This window comes from Narcine bancroftii, chromosome 5 (genome assembly GCF_036971445.1).
Source record: "Narcine bancroftii isolate sNarBan1 chromosome 5, sNarBan1.hap1, whole genome shotgun sequence".
NCBI lineage: Eukaryota > Metazoa > Chordata > Chondrichthyes > Torpediniformes > Narcinidae > Narcine > Narcine bancroftii.
Genome location: NC_091473.1, coordinates 72,243,292 through 72,262,464, shown reverse-complemented (window position 1 = coordinate 72,262,464; position 19,173 = coordinate 72,243,292). Strand labels below are relative to the sequence as shown.

The window sequence follows — 19,173 nt, the reverse complement described above, 5'->3', positions numbered from 1 at the left end:
CAGGGTTTTGTGTAGGCTATGGTAGGCGAATTGGAATAGATCCATGTCACTGTTCTGACAGGAGCTGATCTGCTTTAACACCAGCCTTTCAAAACCCTTCATCACTGTTGATGTGAGGGCCACTGGTCAATATAATGTCGTCAGGTTACCACACTCTTCTTAGGCACTGCTACGATTGATGCCTGTTTGAAACAGGTGGCTATCATGCTCTGCCATATTGAGATGTTAAAGATATCCATGAATACACTGACAAATTGGTCAGCATAAGTTTTTACTACTCGGCTGGCTACTCGATCCAGACCTGACACTTTCCTCAGATCATTTTCTTGAAGGTAGCCCACATGTCACCTTGTATACGGACAGGAGAGGATCATCAGTTGAAATGGGGGTGTGCAGTGATGGTTATTCCTTGCTCTTGTGGTCAAATCAGGCGTTGAGTTTATCTGGGAATGAAGCTTTGCTGTCTCCTACTGCATTGGATTTGATTTTTATAGCACCATGTGTCACTTAGGCCCTGATATAGCTGTCAGTTATCCTTTATTGTTTCCATATTTTGTTCAGAAACTCCACTTCAACCTGGAAATTGCTTTCCATAGGTTGTACTTGCTCACTCTTTAGTGATCTGGATCTCCAGATGTAAATGCCTGTGATCTGGCTCTCAGCAGGTTCCAGATTTTATTATTCTTCCAGGGCTTCTGGTTGGGGAAAACCCTGAATGATTTGTTGGGGACACACTTGTCTATAGCTGTTTTGATGAAGTCTATGACAGCCCTGGTGCAATCATTCAGATCCTTAGCTAAATCCTTGAACACCACCCAATTTACTGTCTCGAGGAAGCCCTGTAACTGTTCTTCAGCTTCCTGCAACCACCTTCGAGCTCCCCTGATCTCTGGAGCCTCTCTTTTTAGGCTCTGTCTGTATGAAGGCAGAAGGAGCACAGCCAGATGATCTGACTTACCAAAATGCAGTCATGGGGAAGAACAGCAAGCCTTCCTTATCTTGGTGTAGCAGTGATTGAATGTTCTGGGTCCTCTGGTACAGCAGGTTGCATGCTGGTGGTAGTTGGGCAGAATTTTCTTGAGACAAGCCTGGTTGTAGTGTGTGAGAATGGTACATCTCTTGTTTACTGACCACATCATGCAGCTTCACAAGTGCCTGTTTGTAATTGGCATCAGGAGGGATATAAACTCTGGTGAGAATTACCAATGTGAGGTTCATTTAAGAGTCTGATACAGGAGGAATGAAAATATCCTTGAATTTTGAGTTTTCAAGCTCATATATTTTCCACCAACAGAAGGAGGAAAAGAGCATATGGCCCAGGGATGGATGAATCTTTTAATATGTTGGCACCTTACCCAAGGTAGTTGGAGGTGTAGATAGTTGTCTTGTGGACAGTGGAAAGACTTTTTGGAATTAAAGCAGCCTCCAAGTCTCTGATCTCATCTTATAGCTACAGTACCTATGTGCTGTCCAGTTTATTTTCTGCTCACTTGTGATTCCCTCGGACACTGATTGTGTAGTCTAAGCACTCGTCATAACATTAGATGTCATGGTGAGTTTTTAGTCTCTCCCTTAACAGAGGTGGGCACATTCAGACACTTGAGAGGTGTTGATCTTGCTTGTCACTTAACAGTTCCTGCTGTGTGCAAGCAGGGACTGGGCTATCATCTGAGGATTTATGAGACGAGTTGAACATTGTACAACCTATGATGAATATCTCATTTATGCTATTTATTATGCTGGAAAATTTTATATTCAGCTCAAGCAATCCATTCAGCCATTTATACTTCATGCGAACCTCCTTCCATGTTTCCTCCTCTTAATCTATCAGCATAACCCTTCAAACCTTTCTCCATCATGTGCTCAATAAGTATTGAATCCTGGGAAGCAATGAGAAGTCAGAGGGATTCATGAGGTCAGGCAGCATCCATGGAGAGAAATGAGCAGACAACATCTTGGGCTGTAACTGTTTTACTAGATTCAAGAAAGGGTCCTGACTGGAAGAATTGATTGTCCATTTCTCTCCATGGATGCCGCTTGACCTGCTGAGCCCCTCCAGCTTCTCTTCGTTTCTTCATGTGCTCGTCCAACTTCCACTCAAATGCATCAAACCACTCGCTTCTCTTGCAAGGGTTTCAAAGTTGCGAATAATCTTCGCTGGACAGAGTGTTCCTGAGATATTTGCAGCAGAGTGGAGTTAAATAAAGACATAGTTCTGTACAACTCAGTCTCCAATAGCTCTGTACCACCCAGTCTCAAGCAGGTTGGAGGAGAGGACAGTGAAAGGTGACCTTTTTCACTTATGACATCATCCACAGGCAATTGCCTAAAATCAGGAAAGGAGATGCAAATGAATTACAATGCTGGAAACTATATGGTCATGCACTCTGGTAGAAGGAATCAAAGGGTAGACTATTATTTGGATGGCAAGAAAATTTCAAAATTTAGAGATGCAAAGGGGCTTGGAGGTTCTCATGCAGATTTATCTCCAGGTTGAGTTGGTGGTGAAAAAGGCAAATGCATTGTTAGCATTCACATCTTGAGGAATAGGTTATAAGAGAAGGGATATGACATTGAGGCTTTATAGGGCACTCGTGAGACAGAGTATGGGGTCCAGTTTTGGGCTCCTTATTTAAAGAGAGGATGTGCTGGCATTGGAGAGGGTTCAAAGAAATTTTATGGTTCCTCAAATGAAGGGATTAGCCTGAAGAATGTTTGATGGCTCTTGATCTGTATTTCTTGAGTTCAGAAGAATGAGGGCGGACCTCATAGGAGCATTTTGAATGTTGAAAGGCTTGGACAGAGTTGATTTTACAAAGTTGTTTCTCATGGTAGGGGAATCAAGGACAAGGGGGCACAACTTCAGGATTGAAGGACACCCATTTAAAACAGATGTGGAGGTATTTCTTTAGCCAGAAAGTGGGGCAGCTATAGAGGTCAGATCATTGGATATATTTAGGTAGAGATTGAATAGGTATCTGAATAGTTCAGCATATCAAAGGTTGTTTACGAATTCTGGTGCTTCGTCTCAAAACAGGTGGCTCCTTTGCAACCTTGGGAACTGGTACCGGTCCTGGGTGTGTAGTGTGGGAAGGACTGGCTTCTGGACCCGCTCCAGAAGACAGGGGACTGGAGCTGAGTGGGAGAATGAATGAGCTCACGATGGAATGGCAGAGCAGACTTGATGGGCTAATTGGTCTTCTGCTCCTACATTTTATGGCCTTATAGTTTTAACACCTTTGGATTTGGTGAAGCAGAAGACAGCATATTTGTGCTTTCCAAACAAACGCAGAGGTACCAACACAATTACAGAACTCATGATGTCTGTGACAAGTGGATAAGGATGTGTTGAAACCAAAGGTTTTCTCAGTTGGTGCTGAAAGAGAAGGAGGACTTACCGAAGGGTGAAATGTTGCATCTTTGCACAGTGTCAATGATATAATCAGAGCTCTATCATTTTCTAATGAACAAAGAAATGCTAATTGTATTGTTTTGTTGCAGTGCACTTTATTTATTTAGTGTGTCTCTGTTTTCTTCCAAGAAAATGGGAAGAGATACAATATCCTGAAAAGGGCTTCATGAGATGTGATTCTGCTGTTTACTTTTCTCTAATGAGGTCACAGAGATGAAGTGGCTTTGCACAGAGAAAGGACACTGTGAAACATTGCTAAACTCGATAGCTTTTTGAGTGTCTTCCTCACATCATCTCTTTCACAGTCTGCACAAACATGATCAAATCGGACAGGATTCATAGCTTTGAAAGGATTGTTGGTGCTGCATTTGCTTAGCTCATTTATTTTGCTGCCTTTGCTCATTACCATTCATGCCTTTTGCAGCTTAATTGTGTTGGCATTTCATTTTCAGTTACAATTGCCATGAACTTTTGTTTGTTTATTAAAACAGGACTATTCCCTGGATTTAAGGTAACAGTAAAGTGAGGAACATCCCTAACGTCGAAGTACTCGAGATGGCAGAGGTCGACAGCATCGAGTCCACGCTGCTGAAGATCCAGCTGCGCTGGATGGGTCATGTCTCCAGAATGGAGGACCATCGCCTTCCTAAGATCGTGTTATATGGCGAGCTCTCCACTGGCCACCGTGACAGAGGTGCACCAAAGAAAAGGTACAAGGACTGCCTAAAGAAATCTCTTGGTGCCTGCCACATTGACCACCGCCAGTGGGCTGATAACGCCTCAAACCGTGCATCTTGGCGCCTCACAGTTTGGCGGGCAGCAACCTCCTTTGAAGAAGACCGCAGAGCCCACCTCACTGACAAAAGGCAAAGGAGGAAAAACCCAACACCTAACCCCAACCAACCAATTTTCCCCTGCAACCGCTGCAATCGTGTCTGCCTGTCCCGCATCGGACTTGTCAGCCACAAACGAGCCTGCAGCTGACGTGGACTTTTTACCCCCTCCATAAATCTTCGTCCGCGAAGCCAAGCCAAAGAAGAAGAAGAAGGAGAGTGAGGAACATTCAAATATTTGGAAATGAAAATGCCCAGGAATGCAGAAAGGCTTTAAGAAAGATGATGAGTCAGCATACAAGAGGGAGATTGAAAACTCGGCTGAATTGAAAAGGCTGATGCACTAACAACAACTTTGCACTCAATGTCACCAAAACCAAGGTACTAATTGTTAACTTCAGGAAGGGAAAAACAGAGGTGCATGACCCAGAGATCATTGGGGGAAAATCAGAATTGGAGATGGTGAGCAAATTTAAGTTCTTGGGAGTCACTATCCAAGAGTATGTTTTCCAGGAACCAACACACTAATGGGATTGTGAAGAAAGCACATCAGCTCCTCTACTTCCTCAGGAGTTTCTGGAGGTTTGGTATGACACCAAAAAACCTGGCAAATTTACACAGATGTGTGGTGGAAAGTGTTCTGGCCAGATGCATCATGATCTAGTATGGGGATATCAATATCCCTAAGCTTAAAACCCTGCTTAAAATCCTTTGACACCATGAGCAGGAAAGGGCTTTGACAAATACTAGAGCACCTCGGATGCCCCCCCAAGTTCCTCAACATGGTTACCCAACTGCACAAAAACCAACAAGGTCAGGTCAGACACAGCAATGAGCTCTCCGAACCCTTCTCCATTGACAACGGAATGAAGCAAGGCTGCGTCCTCGCACCAACCCTCTTTACTATCTTCTTCAGCATGATGCTGAAACAAGCCATGAAAGACCTCAACAATGAAGACACAGTTTACATCCGGTACCGCACAGATGGCAGTCTCTTCAATCTGAGGTGCCTGCAAGCTCACACCAAGACACAAGAGCAACTTGTCCGTGAACTACTCTTTGCAGACGATGCTGCTTTAGTTGCCCATTCAGAGCCAGCTCTCCAGCGCATGACGTCCTGTTTTGCGGAAACTGCCAAAATGTTTGGCCTGGAAGTCAGCCTGAAGAAAACTGAGGTCCTCCATCAGCCAGCTCCCCACCATGACTACCAGCACCCCCACATCTCCATTGGGCACACAGAACTCAAAACGGTCAACCAGTTTACCTACCTCAGCTGCACCATTTCATCAGATGCAAGGATCGACAACGAGATAGACAACAGACTCGCCAAGGCAAATAGCGCCTTTGGAAGACTACACAAAAGAGTCTGGAAAAACAACCACCTGAAGAAACACACAAAACTCAGCGTGTACAGAGTCGTTGTCATACCCACACTCCTGTTTGGCTCCGAATCATGGGTCCTCTACCAGCATCACCTATGGCTCCTAGAACGCTTTCATCAGCGCTGTCTCCGCTCCATCCTCAACATTCATTGGAGTGACTTCATCACCAACGTTGAAGTATTCGAGCTGGCAGAGTCCGCAAGCATCGAATCCATGCTGCTGAAGACCCAACTGCGATGGGTGGGTCACGTCTCCAGAATGGAGGACCATCGCTCTCCACTGGCCACTGAGACAGAGGTGCACCAAAGAAGAGGTACAAGGACTGCTTAAAGAAATCTCTTGGTGCCTGCCACATTGACCACCGCCAGTGGGCTGATATTGCCTCCAACCGTGCATCTTGGCGCCTCACAATTCGGTGGGCAGCAACCTCCTTTGAAGAGGAATGCAGAGCCCACCTCACTGACAAAAGACAAAGGAGGAAAAACCCAACACCCAACCCCAACCCACCAATTTTCCCTTGCAACCGTGCCTGTCTGTCCCGCATCAGACTTGTCAGTCACCAACGAGCCTGCAGCAGACGTGGACATACCCCTCCATAAATCTTCGTCCACGAAGCCAAGCCAAAGAAAACCCTGCAAAAGGTAATGGACACAGGCCAGGGCATCACAGGCAAAACACTCCCCACCATCAAGAATATCTCCAGGAAACATTGCTGCAACCATTAAGGATCTACACCACGCATTCTGTTCTTGCTACTATCATCAAGAGGTACAAGTGCCACAAGACTAGCATGAACAGCTGCTCTCCCTCCACCATCAGATTCATCAACAACAAACTCGATCAGTGTGGTGAATGTCTGCCAAGCTGCCTGTCTCCCCTCTGGCGAGTCTTTCTGTATTAACATATGCTGTGCATTATCTCTACTGTTAAGGACACTCCCCTTGGATATAACTGTATATGCATCTACTGTCTTTCATTATTGTACCATGAGTTTTTGCTAGTAAAAGCCATGATTACTTTAAATTTGCAGGGACATGGAGCTGTTTTTGTGGGTTTTTTTAAATGCAATTCCTGTTTGACTGCAGAAAGCAAGGTTTTCCATGCATATGTTCCACTTGAAAGAAGTGGTATTTTCTTTTCTTGGTGGTTAAATAGTTGAAAAAAGTGAACAATTGATGTATATATTAGGGATATGTTCCCTATCAGTTCACCCTACTTTTAATGTGTTCTTTTGCTTTCCACCATCTCCCTTCTCAGTTTGTCACTCATCAAGACAGGAACTCCTTTTCATTTCCATCATCCTGCGTGTCTCAAGAATTTCATACAAACAGAAGCGAACTGATTCAGTCTCGCTATTTTGAGCACTCTGTGAAATTGGAAAGACAGCCCATTTTCAGTTCAGATACAGTAAAAAGGTTGCTGAATTTGAAAGGATTCCATTTGTAATTTTTGGTCAAAGGCTCTACTCTGAAGAATTCTATTTTCAGCTTGAGACTCTGTGACTGATTACAAGGCAACATTACATGCTTTTGCTGAAACAGTGGTGTGACTATATTTAACCACTGCAGGACAGTCTAAGTGTGAATCACATAACGTCACCCCACACCTCCCTTGGAACCCAAAACAAACTTCATTAGTTTTCAAGATCACTCCTTTTGAACATATCTCTGTCCACCACATCTCATCTCTGTGATATTTCCTATAGGAGTTGTGGTGATTGTATAAAGGGAAGATGAGAAAGTTAGGCAGTTTGTATGCAACTTTTGAATCTGGAGTTACTCAGAGGTCCTTAACCATACAATGGTGCATATTTTGACATTCGATGGAGCATTGAGAGACTTAGATGGGATATAGAGAGACAGATGGGAGAATGGACAGACCAAGATGAAGCATGGAAAAATGAATGTTAGGCACGGAGAGATGATGAAAGTAAATCTTGGAGAAAAAGTAGGGCTTGGAGAGGCTGTTGAGCTTTGAGTCTCCCTCTGGGGTTTTCATCTCATTACACAGGAAAATGGTAATTCCAAGGTGGCTTGATTGAGATAAAGACTATAAACTAGCACAGCATTGAGGAGTGCAACTGCATTGTTCTATTCTAATATCTACTGTGATACATTTGTATGATAGTAGTTTATTCTGGATGAATGATGTTGAATTATGTGTAGCTCTTCACTTCCCTACCAAGCATTTTTGTTCATTCAGGATACATCAATGCTTCACATATTTCTAATATTGCATCCAGTTCATGATCTCAATCAGCTAATTTCTATGATAGATCAGATTCAAAATGATTCACAAAAGACTGCTCTTACCAATTGAAAAACAGGAACTAAAGATGCAGACCACATGTCACTATGAACACAGGCTCCTTGTCTTCAAACAAAGGCACCTCTCAACTTACAATAGGGAGAAAAAAGATAATATTAGTGCCACCTCAGGCAGGTTGGTAATGCCAAGCTTTAATGCACCAGAACAGCCCATCTGTTGGCTTTCTGCTCATTCAATAAACTGAATCATGGTACCACAAAAAGAATCATTATGGGAAAGCAATAAAGTATCTTCTGTTGGTCCAAGAGCTGGCCAGTAATCATTATCATGCAATCCTTGTTTGAGCTTATACTGGAGGGGAGGTGTATCTTAGTCAGATAAATGTTGACATAACAATCTAACAGTAGCTGATAGTTACCCGCAGTGCAAGTGAAATAAAGAGGACGGTTCCCCAAAATAGGCATTGAGATCTTGATGTATGATTACCTCACATGTTTGGTTTCCAATATTGGCAGCATGCCAACTTTGTGCTGCCATTTCCTTGATATAACTCCTTGGTGCAGTCAATCCTCAAGGATTTTCCCAGGATAGAGGAGTTGAAAACTAGAGATGATGGATTTACGGAGAAGGGGGAAATATTAAAAGGTGCATGTGGGACTCCTTTCACACAGAGGATGGTGTGTACATGAATGAGCTGACAGAGGTGGTAGAGGCATAGATGATTGTAATGTTTAAAAGACATTTAGATAGGTAGAAGGATGGGAAAGGTTTGTGGGGGGGGGGTGGGGGGAAATACTACCCAAATGCAGCAAACGGAAATAGCTTGGGCGGGAAGTTTTGTCGGCAAGGACAAGTTGTGCTGAGAGGTCAGTTTCTGTTGTGTGAAATGTGATGACTCTAAACTCCACAGCTCATTGACAGGACACAAAGAGAATCAGAAATAAGCTATTCAGCCTCTCATCCCTATTTCTACACCCACCCCCCTCCAATTTTGTAAGATCACAGGTGATTTTCTTTCTCTCAGTGCCATCTTTCTGTGCTGACTCCCTTTAGTGTATGAAAATCTGCCATTCTCTTACTTGAATATTCTCAGTCAAATAGCATTCTCAGTGCAAAACTCAGTTACATAGGAACATAGGAAGTATGAACAGGAGTAGGCCAAAAATGGCCCATCGAGCCTGCTCCGCCATTCAATACGATCATGGCTGATCGAATTTATGACCCAACTCCACCTACCTGCCTTCTCCCCATATCCCCTAATTCCTCTATCATGTAAAAATTTATCTAACCGAATTTTAAATATGTTTAATGAGGCAGCCTCAAACACTTCCCTGGTTAGAGAATTCCAAATATTCACTACTCTCTGGGAAAAACTATTTTTCCTCATCTCTGTCCTAAATCTACTCCCCCGAATCTTGAAACTGTGTTCTCTCGTTTTAGTTTCCCCGGCCAGCTCAAAAAACCTTCCTACATCTATCCTATCCATACCCTTCATAATCCTATATCTTTATACAAGATCTCCTCTCATTCTTCTGAACTCAAGCGAATACAATCCTAGATGATTTAATCTTTCTTTTTTTGACATTTATTTATAGTATCTCCATACATTCATTTCAAATTGACTTAGTATAATATTACATAATAGATACTAAATAATTTTCAAATTTTCACCCCCCCCCCCCACCTCCCCTAACCCCTTAGGAAACCACCTTGTGGTGGTTAATTCCCAAAAACCCAAATGGGTGTGGTATAAACCACAAGTGGCATATGACTTTCGGGAGCAGAAGTACCACTCCCTCCCCCCCCCCCCCCCCCAAGGCAGACAAAATACACGTATAAACCAAAAAATCATCATTTCTTATATCCATAAAACCCCGGTCCATCAATTTAACCAATCTTATTCATAAACTCTTTTTTTTTTGAAAATCCAAACTTGATATTAAATTTTGCACCCTTTCCACCCTCCCAACACTGAGTTAAACATTGTTTACAATCAATAAAAGTTTTTTTTAAATTTTTTTTTTCAAGTCTTCCTGAATTTCATCCACTGAATTAAAACACCTCTGAACATCCCAGTTCAACACCGAATCTTCCATTCTTCTCAGTCTCAAGTTGAATTTGTAGCTTACTTTCAAAAAAAGTTTTTTTCAAATCTTTTAAAATTTTCTTGAACATAATTCCTTCGGTCTTGATCTTTTAAAGCATCAATGTTATTCATAAGTTCTTTCTTCTGTGTTTCCCAATTTAATACCAAATTTTCCACTTTGTCAATCTTCTCAATGTTAAGTTGAAATTATTGTTTATTTTCAAGAAAAACTTATTCAAAATTTTTAACTCTTCTTGGACATTGCTCCTTTGACTTTAATTTTATAAATCATCAATCTTGTTCATAGTTTCTTTCTACTGAATTTCCAAATTTAATAATAAAGTTTCTGTTTTTTCCAATTTTCTCAATATTAAACTGATCTTGTTGTTTAGTTTTAAAAAAACCTTTTCAAAACTATTAAAATCTGTTTGCAATGTATGCATACTCACAGATAATAAATTCACTCTTCCAATATTCCATCCAAAAAAAAATCACTGATAAACCTTATTGCAGGTCAAGGAGTTCCATATATATGTTTATCTTCAGAAAATATTTCAAATATTTCAAATCAACATTCGTCGCCATCTTTCAAAAAGGAGTCCGAAATCAACTTTAATAAGTTCTGTTCTTGAGAAAATTCCAGCACCAACTCCGGCTCTGTCTGGGCAAATAGGTCAAATTTCTTCCAAAGTCAAAGAATGTAATTTTGTTCTGTATTTATAGATAATAAATTCATCCTTCCGATATTCCATCCAAAAAAAATCACTAATAAACTTTAATGTTATCTGGATTTTTAAAACTCACGGGCAACCAATGCCAATTACTGCAATTTATCTTCATAAAACATTTCAAATCAATATTCATCACCATCTTTCAGAGGGGTGTCCAAGGCCAGCTTATCCGACAGTCCAATTAACGAGCTCCGTTCTTAAGAAAATTCCAGCCTTGACTCTGTGGTTCTGTCTGGGCAAGTAGGCCGAGTTTCTTCCAAAGTCGGAGAGTGTAGTTTTGTTCTGTATTTGAACTCTATTTTCCTTAATCTTTGTTGCCATTTTAAACTAAAAACAATTGATAAACAAAACAAAGACTTTTAACAGAAAAGAAATATTCTTAAAATGGGTATTTATATAACTGCCTGGGGGAGACCGGGAATGCACGTCCGCTCCCTACGCCATCTTGCCACGCCCCCGATGATTTAATCTTTCATCATAAGTCAACCCCTTCATCCCAGGGATCAACCTAGTAAACCTCCTCTGGACTGTCTCCAAAGCCAGTATATCCTTCCTCAAATATGGAGACCAGAACTGGACACAGTACTCCAGGTGCGGTCTCACCAGTACCTTATACAGTTGCAACATTACCTCCCTACTCCTGAATTCAATTCCTCTAGCAATGAAGGCCAACATTCCATTTGCCTTCTTAATAACCTGCTGCAACCTAACTTTTGCGATTCATGCATAAGCACTTCCAAGTGCCTCTGCACAACAGCATGCTGTAGTTTTTCACCCTTTAAATATTCAGCTCTTTTATTTTTCTTGCCAAAGTGGATAACCTCACACTTACTAACATTTTACTCCATCTGCCAGACCTTTGCCCACTCATCCAGCTTAACTATATCCCTCTGCAGACTCTCCACATCCTCATTACAATTTGTTCTTCCACTAAATCTGGTGTCATCCGCAAACTTGGCCACACCACATTTTGTCCCCTCCTCCAAGTCATCAATGTAAATGATGAACAGTTGTGGGCCTAACACTGACCCCTGCGGCACCCCACTTACCACTCCCTGCCAACCTGAAAAACTCCCATTTATCCCGACTCTCTGCCTCCTGTCAGGCAACCAATTTTCAATCCAGGCCAATATATTTCCCCGGACTCCACTTTCCTGTAACTTACTGATAAGTCTCTTGTGCGGCACCTTATCAAATGCTTTCTGGAAATCCAAATATACAACATCAACCTGTTCCCCTCTATCCACCGCACCCATTATATCCTCAAAGAATCCTAACAAGTTTGTCAAACAAGATCTTCCATTTCTAAAACCATGCTGGGTCTGCCTGATTGAACCCTTACGTTCCAAAATTTCACTATTTCATCTTTAATGACGGCTTCAAGCATTTTTCCAACCATAGACGTCAAGCTAATTGCCCGATAATTTCCAGTCTTCTGCCTACATCCCTTTTTAAAAAGTGGTGTGACATTTGCTGTCTTCCAGTCTGCCGGGACCTGCCCAGAATCCAAGGAATTTTGGTATATGACCACCAATGAATCAACTATAACTTCTGCCATTTCCTTCAGAACCCTTGGATGCATATCATCAGGACCAGGTAATTTGTCTGGCTTTAGTCCCATTAGTTTCTCCATCACAACTTCCTTTGTAACAACTATTTTATCAAGGCCCTCCCCAACATTCACATCCTTAACTCCGCACTTGGGCATGCTGGACATGTCTTCCACTGTGAAGACTGACAAAATATTTGTTTAATGCCTCAGCCATTTCCTCATTTTTTGCTACCCATTTTCCTTTCTCATCCTCCAAGGGTCCTATGTTAACTCTGACCACCCTCTTCCGTTTTATATATTTATAAAAATTTTTTGCTTTCTGTTTTTATATTTTGTGCCAATTTACTTTTATAATCCTTTTTCCCATTTCTTATTACCCGGTTTGTAACCCCTTGTTGTCTCTTAAAGTTTTCCCAGTCTTCCAGTCTCCCACTGCTCTTTGCAGCTTTGTACACTTGCGCCTTCAATTTTATACTCTCCTTTATTTCTTTTGTTAACCAAGGTTGATTTTTCCCTCCCTTGCTGCCCTTTTTCCTGACCGGAATATATTTTTGTTGAGCATTACAAAATATTTCTTTGAAAATCTTCCACTGTTCCTCAACTGTTTCATCAATTAGCTTGTGCTCCCAGTCCACTCTGCCCAATTCCTCCTTCATCCTATGGTAGTCACCCCTGTTTAAGCATAATATATTAGTTTTAGATCTAACTATTTCCCCTTCCATCTGAATGAGAAATTCAATCATACTATGATCGCTATTTCCCAGATGGTCTCTGACTATTACATCATTTACTCTACCTATCTCATTGCACAACACTAGATCCAGGAGATCATTTTCTCTTGTGGGTTCCTTAACATGCTGCTCAAGAAAGCCATCGCGGATGCTTTCTATGAAGTCCTCTTCCAGACTCCCACGACCAACTTGATTTTCCCAATCTATGTGGAAGTTAAAGTCCCCCATGATGACTGCCGTATCATTATTACATGCCTCACTTATCTCTCTATTTATTTCCTGTGCCACTAAATGATTGTTATATGGTGGGCGATAGATAACACCCACCAATAATTTTTTCCCTTTGTTATTCTTTATCTCTACCCAATTGGACTCAGCATTATGCTCTTTAGATCTTATATCATCCCTCACTACTGCCTGGAGCTCATCTTTGATTAAGAGTGCAACTCCACCTCCCATACCATCCTGTTTATCTCTTTGCACCACCTGATACCCTTGAAAGTTTAATTCCCATTTAGGGTCACCTTGTAGCCATGTTTCCACGATGGCTACCAAATAATAGGCATGGGTACCGATTTACGCCTCAAGTTCACTAACCTTATTTCTAATACTGCGGGCATTCAGATAAAGTGCCCTTATGCTCTTTGTCCTTTTAATATCTAGTGACTTCTGTAACCTTTTCTTCTGATTTTTCTGCCCACTATTTTTCTTTGTAATTTTCTTAACACTATCATTAACCCAAAAACTTTTTTTTAAACTTTCTCCTCCCGACATTACTTTTCCTATTTTACTTTTCCTGGCCATTACTTTATCTTCCCTACCCTTTTTCCTATCACTCTGGTTCCCATACCCCTGCCAAATTAGTTTAAACCTTGCCCCACTGCTGTACCAAACATATTTGCCAAAATGTTGACACCTTTTGGATTTAGGTGCAACCTGTCCCTCTTGTAAAGATCACGCCTCCCCCAAAAGAGATCCCAATGATCCAAGAAGCAAAATCCTTGCCTTGTACACCAGCACCTCAGCCACACGTTCATTTTCATTATCCTTACATTCTTTTCATCACTTGCATTTGGAACAGGTAGTAATCCCGAGATCACCACCCTAGCATTCCTGTCTTTCAGCTTTCGTCCCAGCTCACTGTAATCCCTTTTCATTACCACCTCACTTTTCTTGTCAATGTCGTTTGTACCCACATGTACCAAGATATCAGGCTGCTCTCCCTCTCCTCTCAGAATATTTTGGACCCGATTTGTGATATCTCATACCTTTGCACCAGGGAGGCAGCACACCATGCGGGAATACTTATCTGGCTCACAGAACCTCCTGACCGTACCCCTGACAATGGAGTCCCCAATAACTACTGCATTTCTCCTTTTCCTTTTCTTTTGCACCACTCTGCCAGGCTGATTGCCATTGACCTGGTGCCCGTGGCCATCTTCTGACCGGTCATCTCCCTCAACAGAATCCAACACAACATAACTGTTGCTGAGTGGGATAGTCACTGGTGTGCTCTCCGTTTTTCTCCCTTTTTTCTTTCCCCCCCTGACGGTTTCCCACTTACCTGACACGGGTTCTGGAGTATTTATCGCCCTGAAAGTTGAGTCGATTAACTCCTCACTCTCCCTTACAAGCCGCAGGTCATCAACCTGCAACTCCATATCCCTAATTCGCTCCCTTAGTAACTGCATCTCAGTACACCTGGTGCAGATGTGGCCTTTGGGAGGGTGGAGGTCACCCATTGTTCCCACATCTGACACCCAGTACAGAGCACTAACCCTATTGGGATGACTCTGAATACGAAGGCAAATAACTCAGCTTATCTTTTTTTCTTGCCTGCTTTCGCCGAAGCCTGATAAGCCAAAGCCAGGAAGAGTCACTCCTTCACTGCCCCACTGCTCCACTCACTCACTGAGCCACTCCTCGCTGGCCACTCCCTCCCCTTTCACTCCTTTTATTGGCCCCTTGACCAATTAACCCTGTCATTTTCAGCAAGCTCCTCCTCCTCTGATTCACAGCCTGACTCTCTCCAAGCTCCTCCTCCGACTCCCAGCCGAACCAAGTAGGCCCAAGCCCCGGTAAGCCCCCGACTTTAATAGCTTACCTTCTCCTCACTTTCAGCAAGCTCCTCCTCCTCCAAAGTTGGTATTTAATGGATCTGATTGATGCCCTCTTATTAGAAGTGAACCTAATTTGGGAATCAATAACAAATAATACAACTCAGAAATGCATAGGCTCCAACATTTTCAGACATTAGAGTCTTAGAGTAAGGAAACAGGCACTTCAGCTTACTGGGTCTGGGCTGACAATTCTCCACCTATCAAACTAAATGTAGGAGAGTGGCCTATGAATCTACCATCCCGCATGTCTCTGGGATCTGGGAGGAAAGCAAAGCATTCAGTGGAAAGTCACACTGTCATAGGAAGAATGATTAGGATTGCATCTAGGTTGCTGGAGTTGTGAGAGAGTAGCTCTATTAGCTGTGTCATTGTGTTGTTCCTTTTAGAGAGAATGGAAATAGAAGAGATACTTTGGATCGCAGAGAAAAAGGAAGCCTTCCTAACACAGAGATGGAAATTATAGCCAAAGCAATTAATCTGAGTTAGGAGGATCCAAAAATGCAAACAACTCCAAAGTTTCATGTCAGTATTAGTCAGTGAGTGAATCATCAAATTCCATATTCCACCATCTTCCACCCTTGTGTCAGACACACCTCAACAATGGCCACACCACTCAACTCCCAACAACAGCTATCAATCAGCCCTAGTAACCATGTCCTATTTCATGCTTACACAGTTACCACACCTAATACAAATCTTGCACCCATCACAGGTTGTACCACCTATTCAATGGAGAAAACCTTATTGATTGCTCAACTGTCCTAATGTAAAATGTTTATCATTAAATGTGGCAGCAGATAATGAGGGCAGATATAAACACTTTTAATTCCTTCAAGAGAGAGTGATGGCCATTACTGTGACTGTTGTTGCTGAATCTCTGCAGCAGGAGGGTTGAAAGCACCAAAGAGGATGCCATCCTTGTAGCTCCAGGTCACAATCCAACTGGTCCTGTTTAAGTTGAAGATGGTGTAAGCCTGCTCTTTATCTTAGCATAACCCAACCCTTGTCCCATTTCTCCTTGCAGTTCCAACCTTCTTGGCAGGAGAGCACCATCAGCCAATATTGCAGGAACTGATTTAAATTTAGACATACAGCCTGGTTACAGGCCATTTTGGCCCACACCACCCAATTAACCTACAACCTCTGGTAGGTTTCAAATAGTAGGAGGAAACCCATGCAAACACAGGGAGTACATACAAACCCCTTACAGACAGCACAGGATTCAAACCCTGGACCCAATAGCTGGCACTTTAACAGCATTTTGGTAACCAACTGTGCTTCCTGCATGCTATTTAATTGATAGCTCAATAGCAGGCTCTGAGCCCAGTAAAGCAATGGGAACATGAGGTATCCAGCTAAACTAGAGATTAGGAAAGCTCACTGGAGAAAGTCAAAGTGATCATAGTGAATGATGATGACATTTTCATGCATTATCACAAATCAAGGTACAGAACTAAGCCTTTTGGCCCACTAATTCTGCTCTGCAACTTCACTCCAAGCTAAACTGTTTTCACATCTAGTTCCAAATTGTAGCCTTTCCCCCCCCCATATCCCTCGATACCCTGACTAATTAGATACCTACCAATCTCCTCCTCAAACTCCACCAATGATCAGGCCTCAACAGTTGTATGTGGCACCCTTTTGCTAAAGAAATTTCTCATCTGTTTTAAATGGGTATCTTTTAATTTTAAGGCTGTGCCCTCTTGCCCTGGATTCACCCACCAAGGGAAACATCTTATTCACATCTACTCTGTCCCATTCTTTCACATTCTAAATATGACAGGATATAAATCTAGATCAGAGTTTGCTGAGCCATTGGCCTTCCATTGTTGTGAGAGTTAAACCCCGAGGTGTGCACACAGGCTGCAGTTGGCTACAACATTTATATTCTTAAGAATGGGTTCCAAACTCCATGCAAAGCCCTCCACACGATTGAGTTTGACCTCAAAACCACGTGCAATTCCTGGCAGTTGTATATGTGCAAGGCATCAACCTTCTGTAGTCCTCTCCTGAGTCCTCTGTATTTGCATGTGACTTCATTTTTGCAAGAATTTGCATCAGTACACACCTTCCTGCAAAACATTCTGACTTGGTGACTCGCTCTGCACAGGTCCTGGCTCTGTCTTGAGCATATAAATTTAAACATCCGTCAGCTTTGAGTCTTATCTGCTCAGTTTTCTAATATCCATTCAATTTTAGACCACTTAATCTTTTGTCACGTTGTATTAAATCACTGGGCCTGACTCTTGACATTGATCTCTTCTTCTGTCAAACTCAGCACCTAAATGTGTGCCTGGAGCCACTTGTAGAAGAGTCTCTCCATCTCCAGTGATATGATCACTGGTATAGCCAGAGAGAGAAGCAGACCAGCTCCCTCCCTGACCTACCAGACTTCAATGGCACTCAAATCCTCTTCAGTTGATTACCCACCAAGACCACATCATCCCTGTCCATTAAGACGTGCTGGGTGGCTTTAACTGAGGATAACCTGTTGCAGTCTTCTGCTGTGCCAAAAAGCTAAATAGCAGTACAGTTAGCACTAGATGCATTTCAGTGAATGATTTAAAACAGGACAAGCAACTTCCAAATGAATTATACAAAAGTGGAATGATAACTCCCATGTCACTTGACAAGGCATGCTTGTCTCAGTAACTAAGTAAATGAAACCTCTGATGTCTTGCCAATAATTGGCCATGTGACATATGCTTTGTGAGTAATTCCAAAGTTGGGCCTTGATGAAGAGGCCCTTTTGCAGGATAAAAGGCAATATTGTAAAACAGGTAAATGTGGCATAATGAGGGAACAATTCGGTAAATTGACCTGAGTGAAGGTGTGTGGATTATGGGGAAGGATGTCTGAAAGAGGCAATCTTAACCTGACCTACCCAGCAGGAAAACAACGCGATCAGAACTAACAATGAGTTTACCTTCTTCCCTATTATAATCCAGTCCTAGTTTCATCAGCTGCAACAGCAAGGCCCTCCTAGCATCCAACCATTTTAATACCACGCCCCATTGCTACACTGGCATGTTTGTCCATGGCCTTAATGTACTGCTGAATGGAGGAATATCACTTTTTATTCTTGTGGTAAACCATTGATACACAGTGATTGGCTGCTATTGGCCAGACACCTCCCGAGACCGATCCTCCCCATAGCCCCTTGTAAGTTGCCCTTTCCTTTTGCTCTGATCAGTCAAGGAGGTGATTGGTTGTTTGATAGTATTCCAGTCTTTAGCTATTAAAGCCTGATTGTTTCACAACTCAGCATTTGGTGAATTATTGATGCCAAGACCGAATTTATGTACCAATCTCCAGCCAGATGGTTGACCTCCCATTTCCATTAAACCCCTCCCCTGGTTTTTTCCTTTCCCTACCCTGTCTTGCTTCCTGCAGCTATCTACCCCCTTCTGATAGAGATGTACCCTTCTTAGTCCTCTGTCCTCTCCCCATCACTTTCTCTTCTACCCTCCACTCTATATCCACTCCTTTCCTGTAGAGGTGTGTGCTCCGCTACCCTCCCCTTCCTTCCTTCTCTCTGCTTCCCCCTGTCCCCCTTTTATTCAGATGACTAATTGTTTGTGCACATTCCCGATAAAGGGTTCATACTGAAAATGCTTTCTTCCTATGTTTGCTTCGTGACCTGCTGAGTTTCTCCAGCACTTTTGTTTATTGCTTCATTCCCTTGTGCAACTTGATGGCAACCTATAAAAATGATTGTTTTGAAGGCATTTCCCTCCCACAATTTCAGAAACCTAATTCAGCCCATGGGAAGGTCAGCCATTAAAGATGGAGAATGCCGGAAGTACTGCAAGTCAGCAGAGTATTTCATGGCATGGGAAAAAAAGCCAACCTTTCACCAGAATTCATGTGGACAGAAAATGTGAGAATGTATTTTAAGTTGCTGAGAGGGGGAAGGGCGTATTCTGTGATAGGAAGGAGACAAAAGTTGCCTGGGTGCCAATTTGGTAGTTTGAGGTTGAAAACAAGCTGGAATGAGATGCCAGAGGAACTGGTGGAGGCAGGTGCAATGACAACATTTGGACAGGTAAGTGAACAGG

The 19,173-nt window shown here is 42.5% G+C and overlaps 1 long non-coding RNA gene across 2 annotated transcripts in view; it reads left to right on the top strand.

Moving 5' to 3' along the window:
• LOC138762720 (uncharacterized) overlaps nucleotides 1-19,173 on the top strand; it is a 76,232-nt gene that overhangs the window by 31,106 nt on the left and 25,953 nt on the right. The window contains exon 3 of one of the 2 annotated variants that reach the window (XR_011357079.1): nucleotides 12,197-12,308. This is a non-coding gene — a long non-coding RNA (uncharacterized lncRNA). Of the gene's footprint in view, nucleotides 1-3,903; nucleotides 4,131-12,196; nucleotides 12,309-19,173 lie in introns of those variants that run through there. The other variant, XR_011357078.1, reaches the window with a different exon arrangement.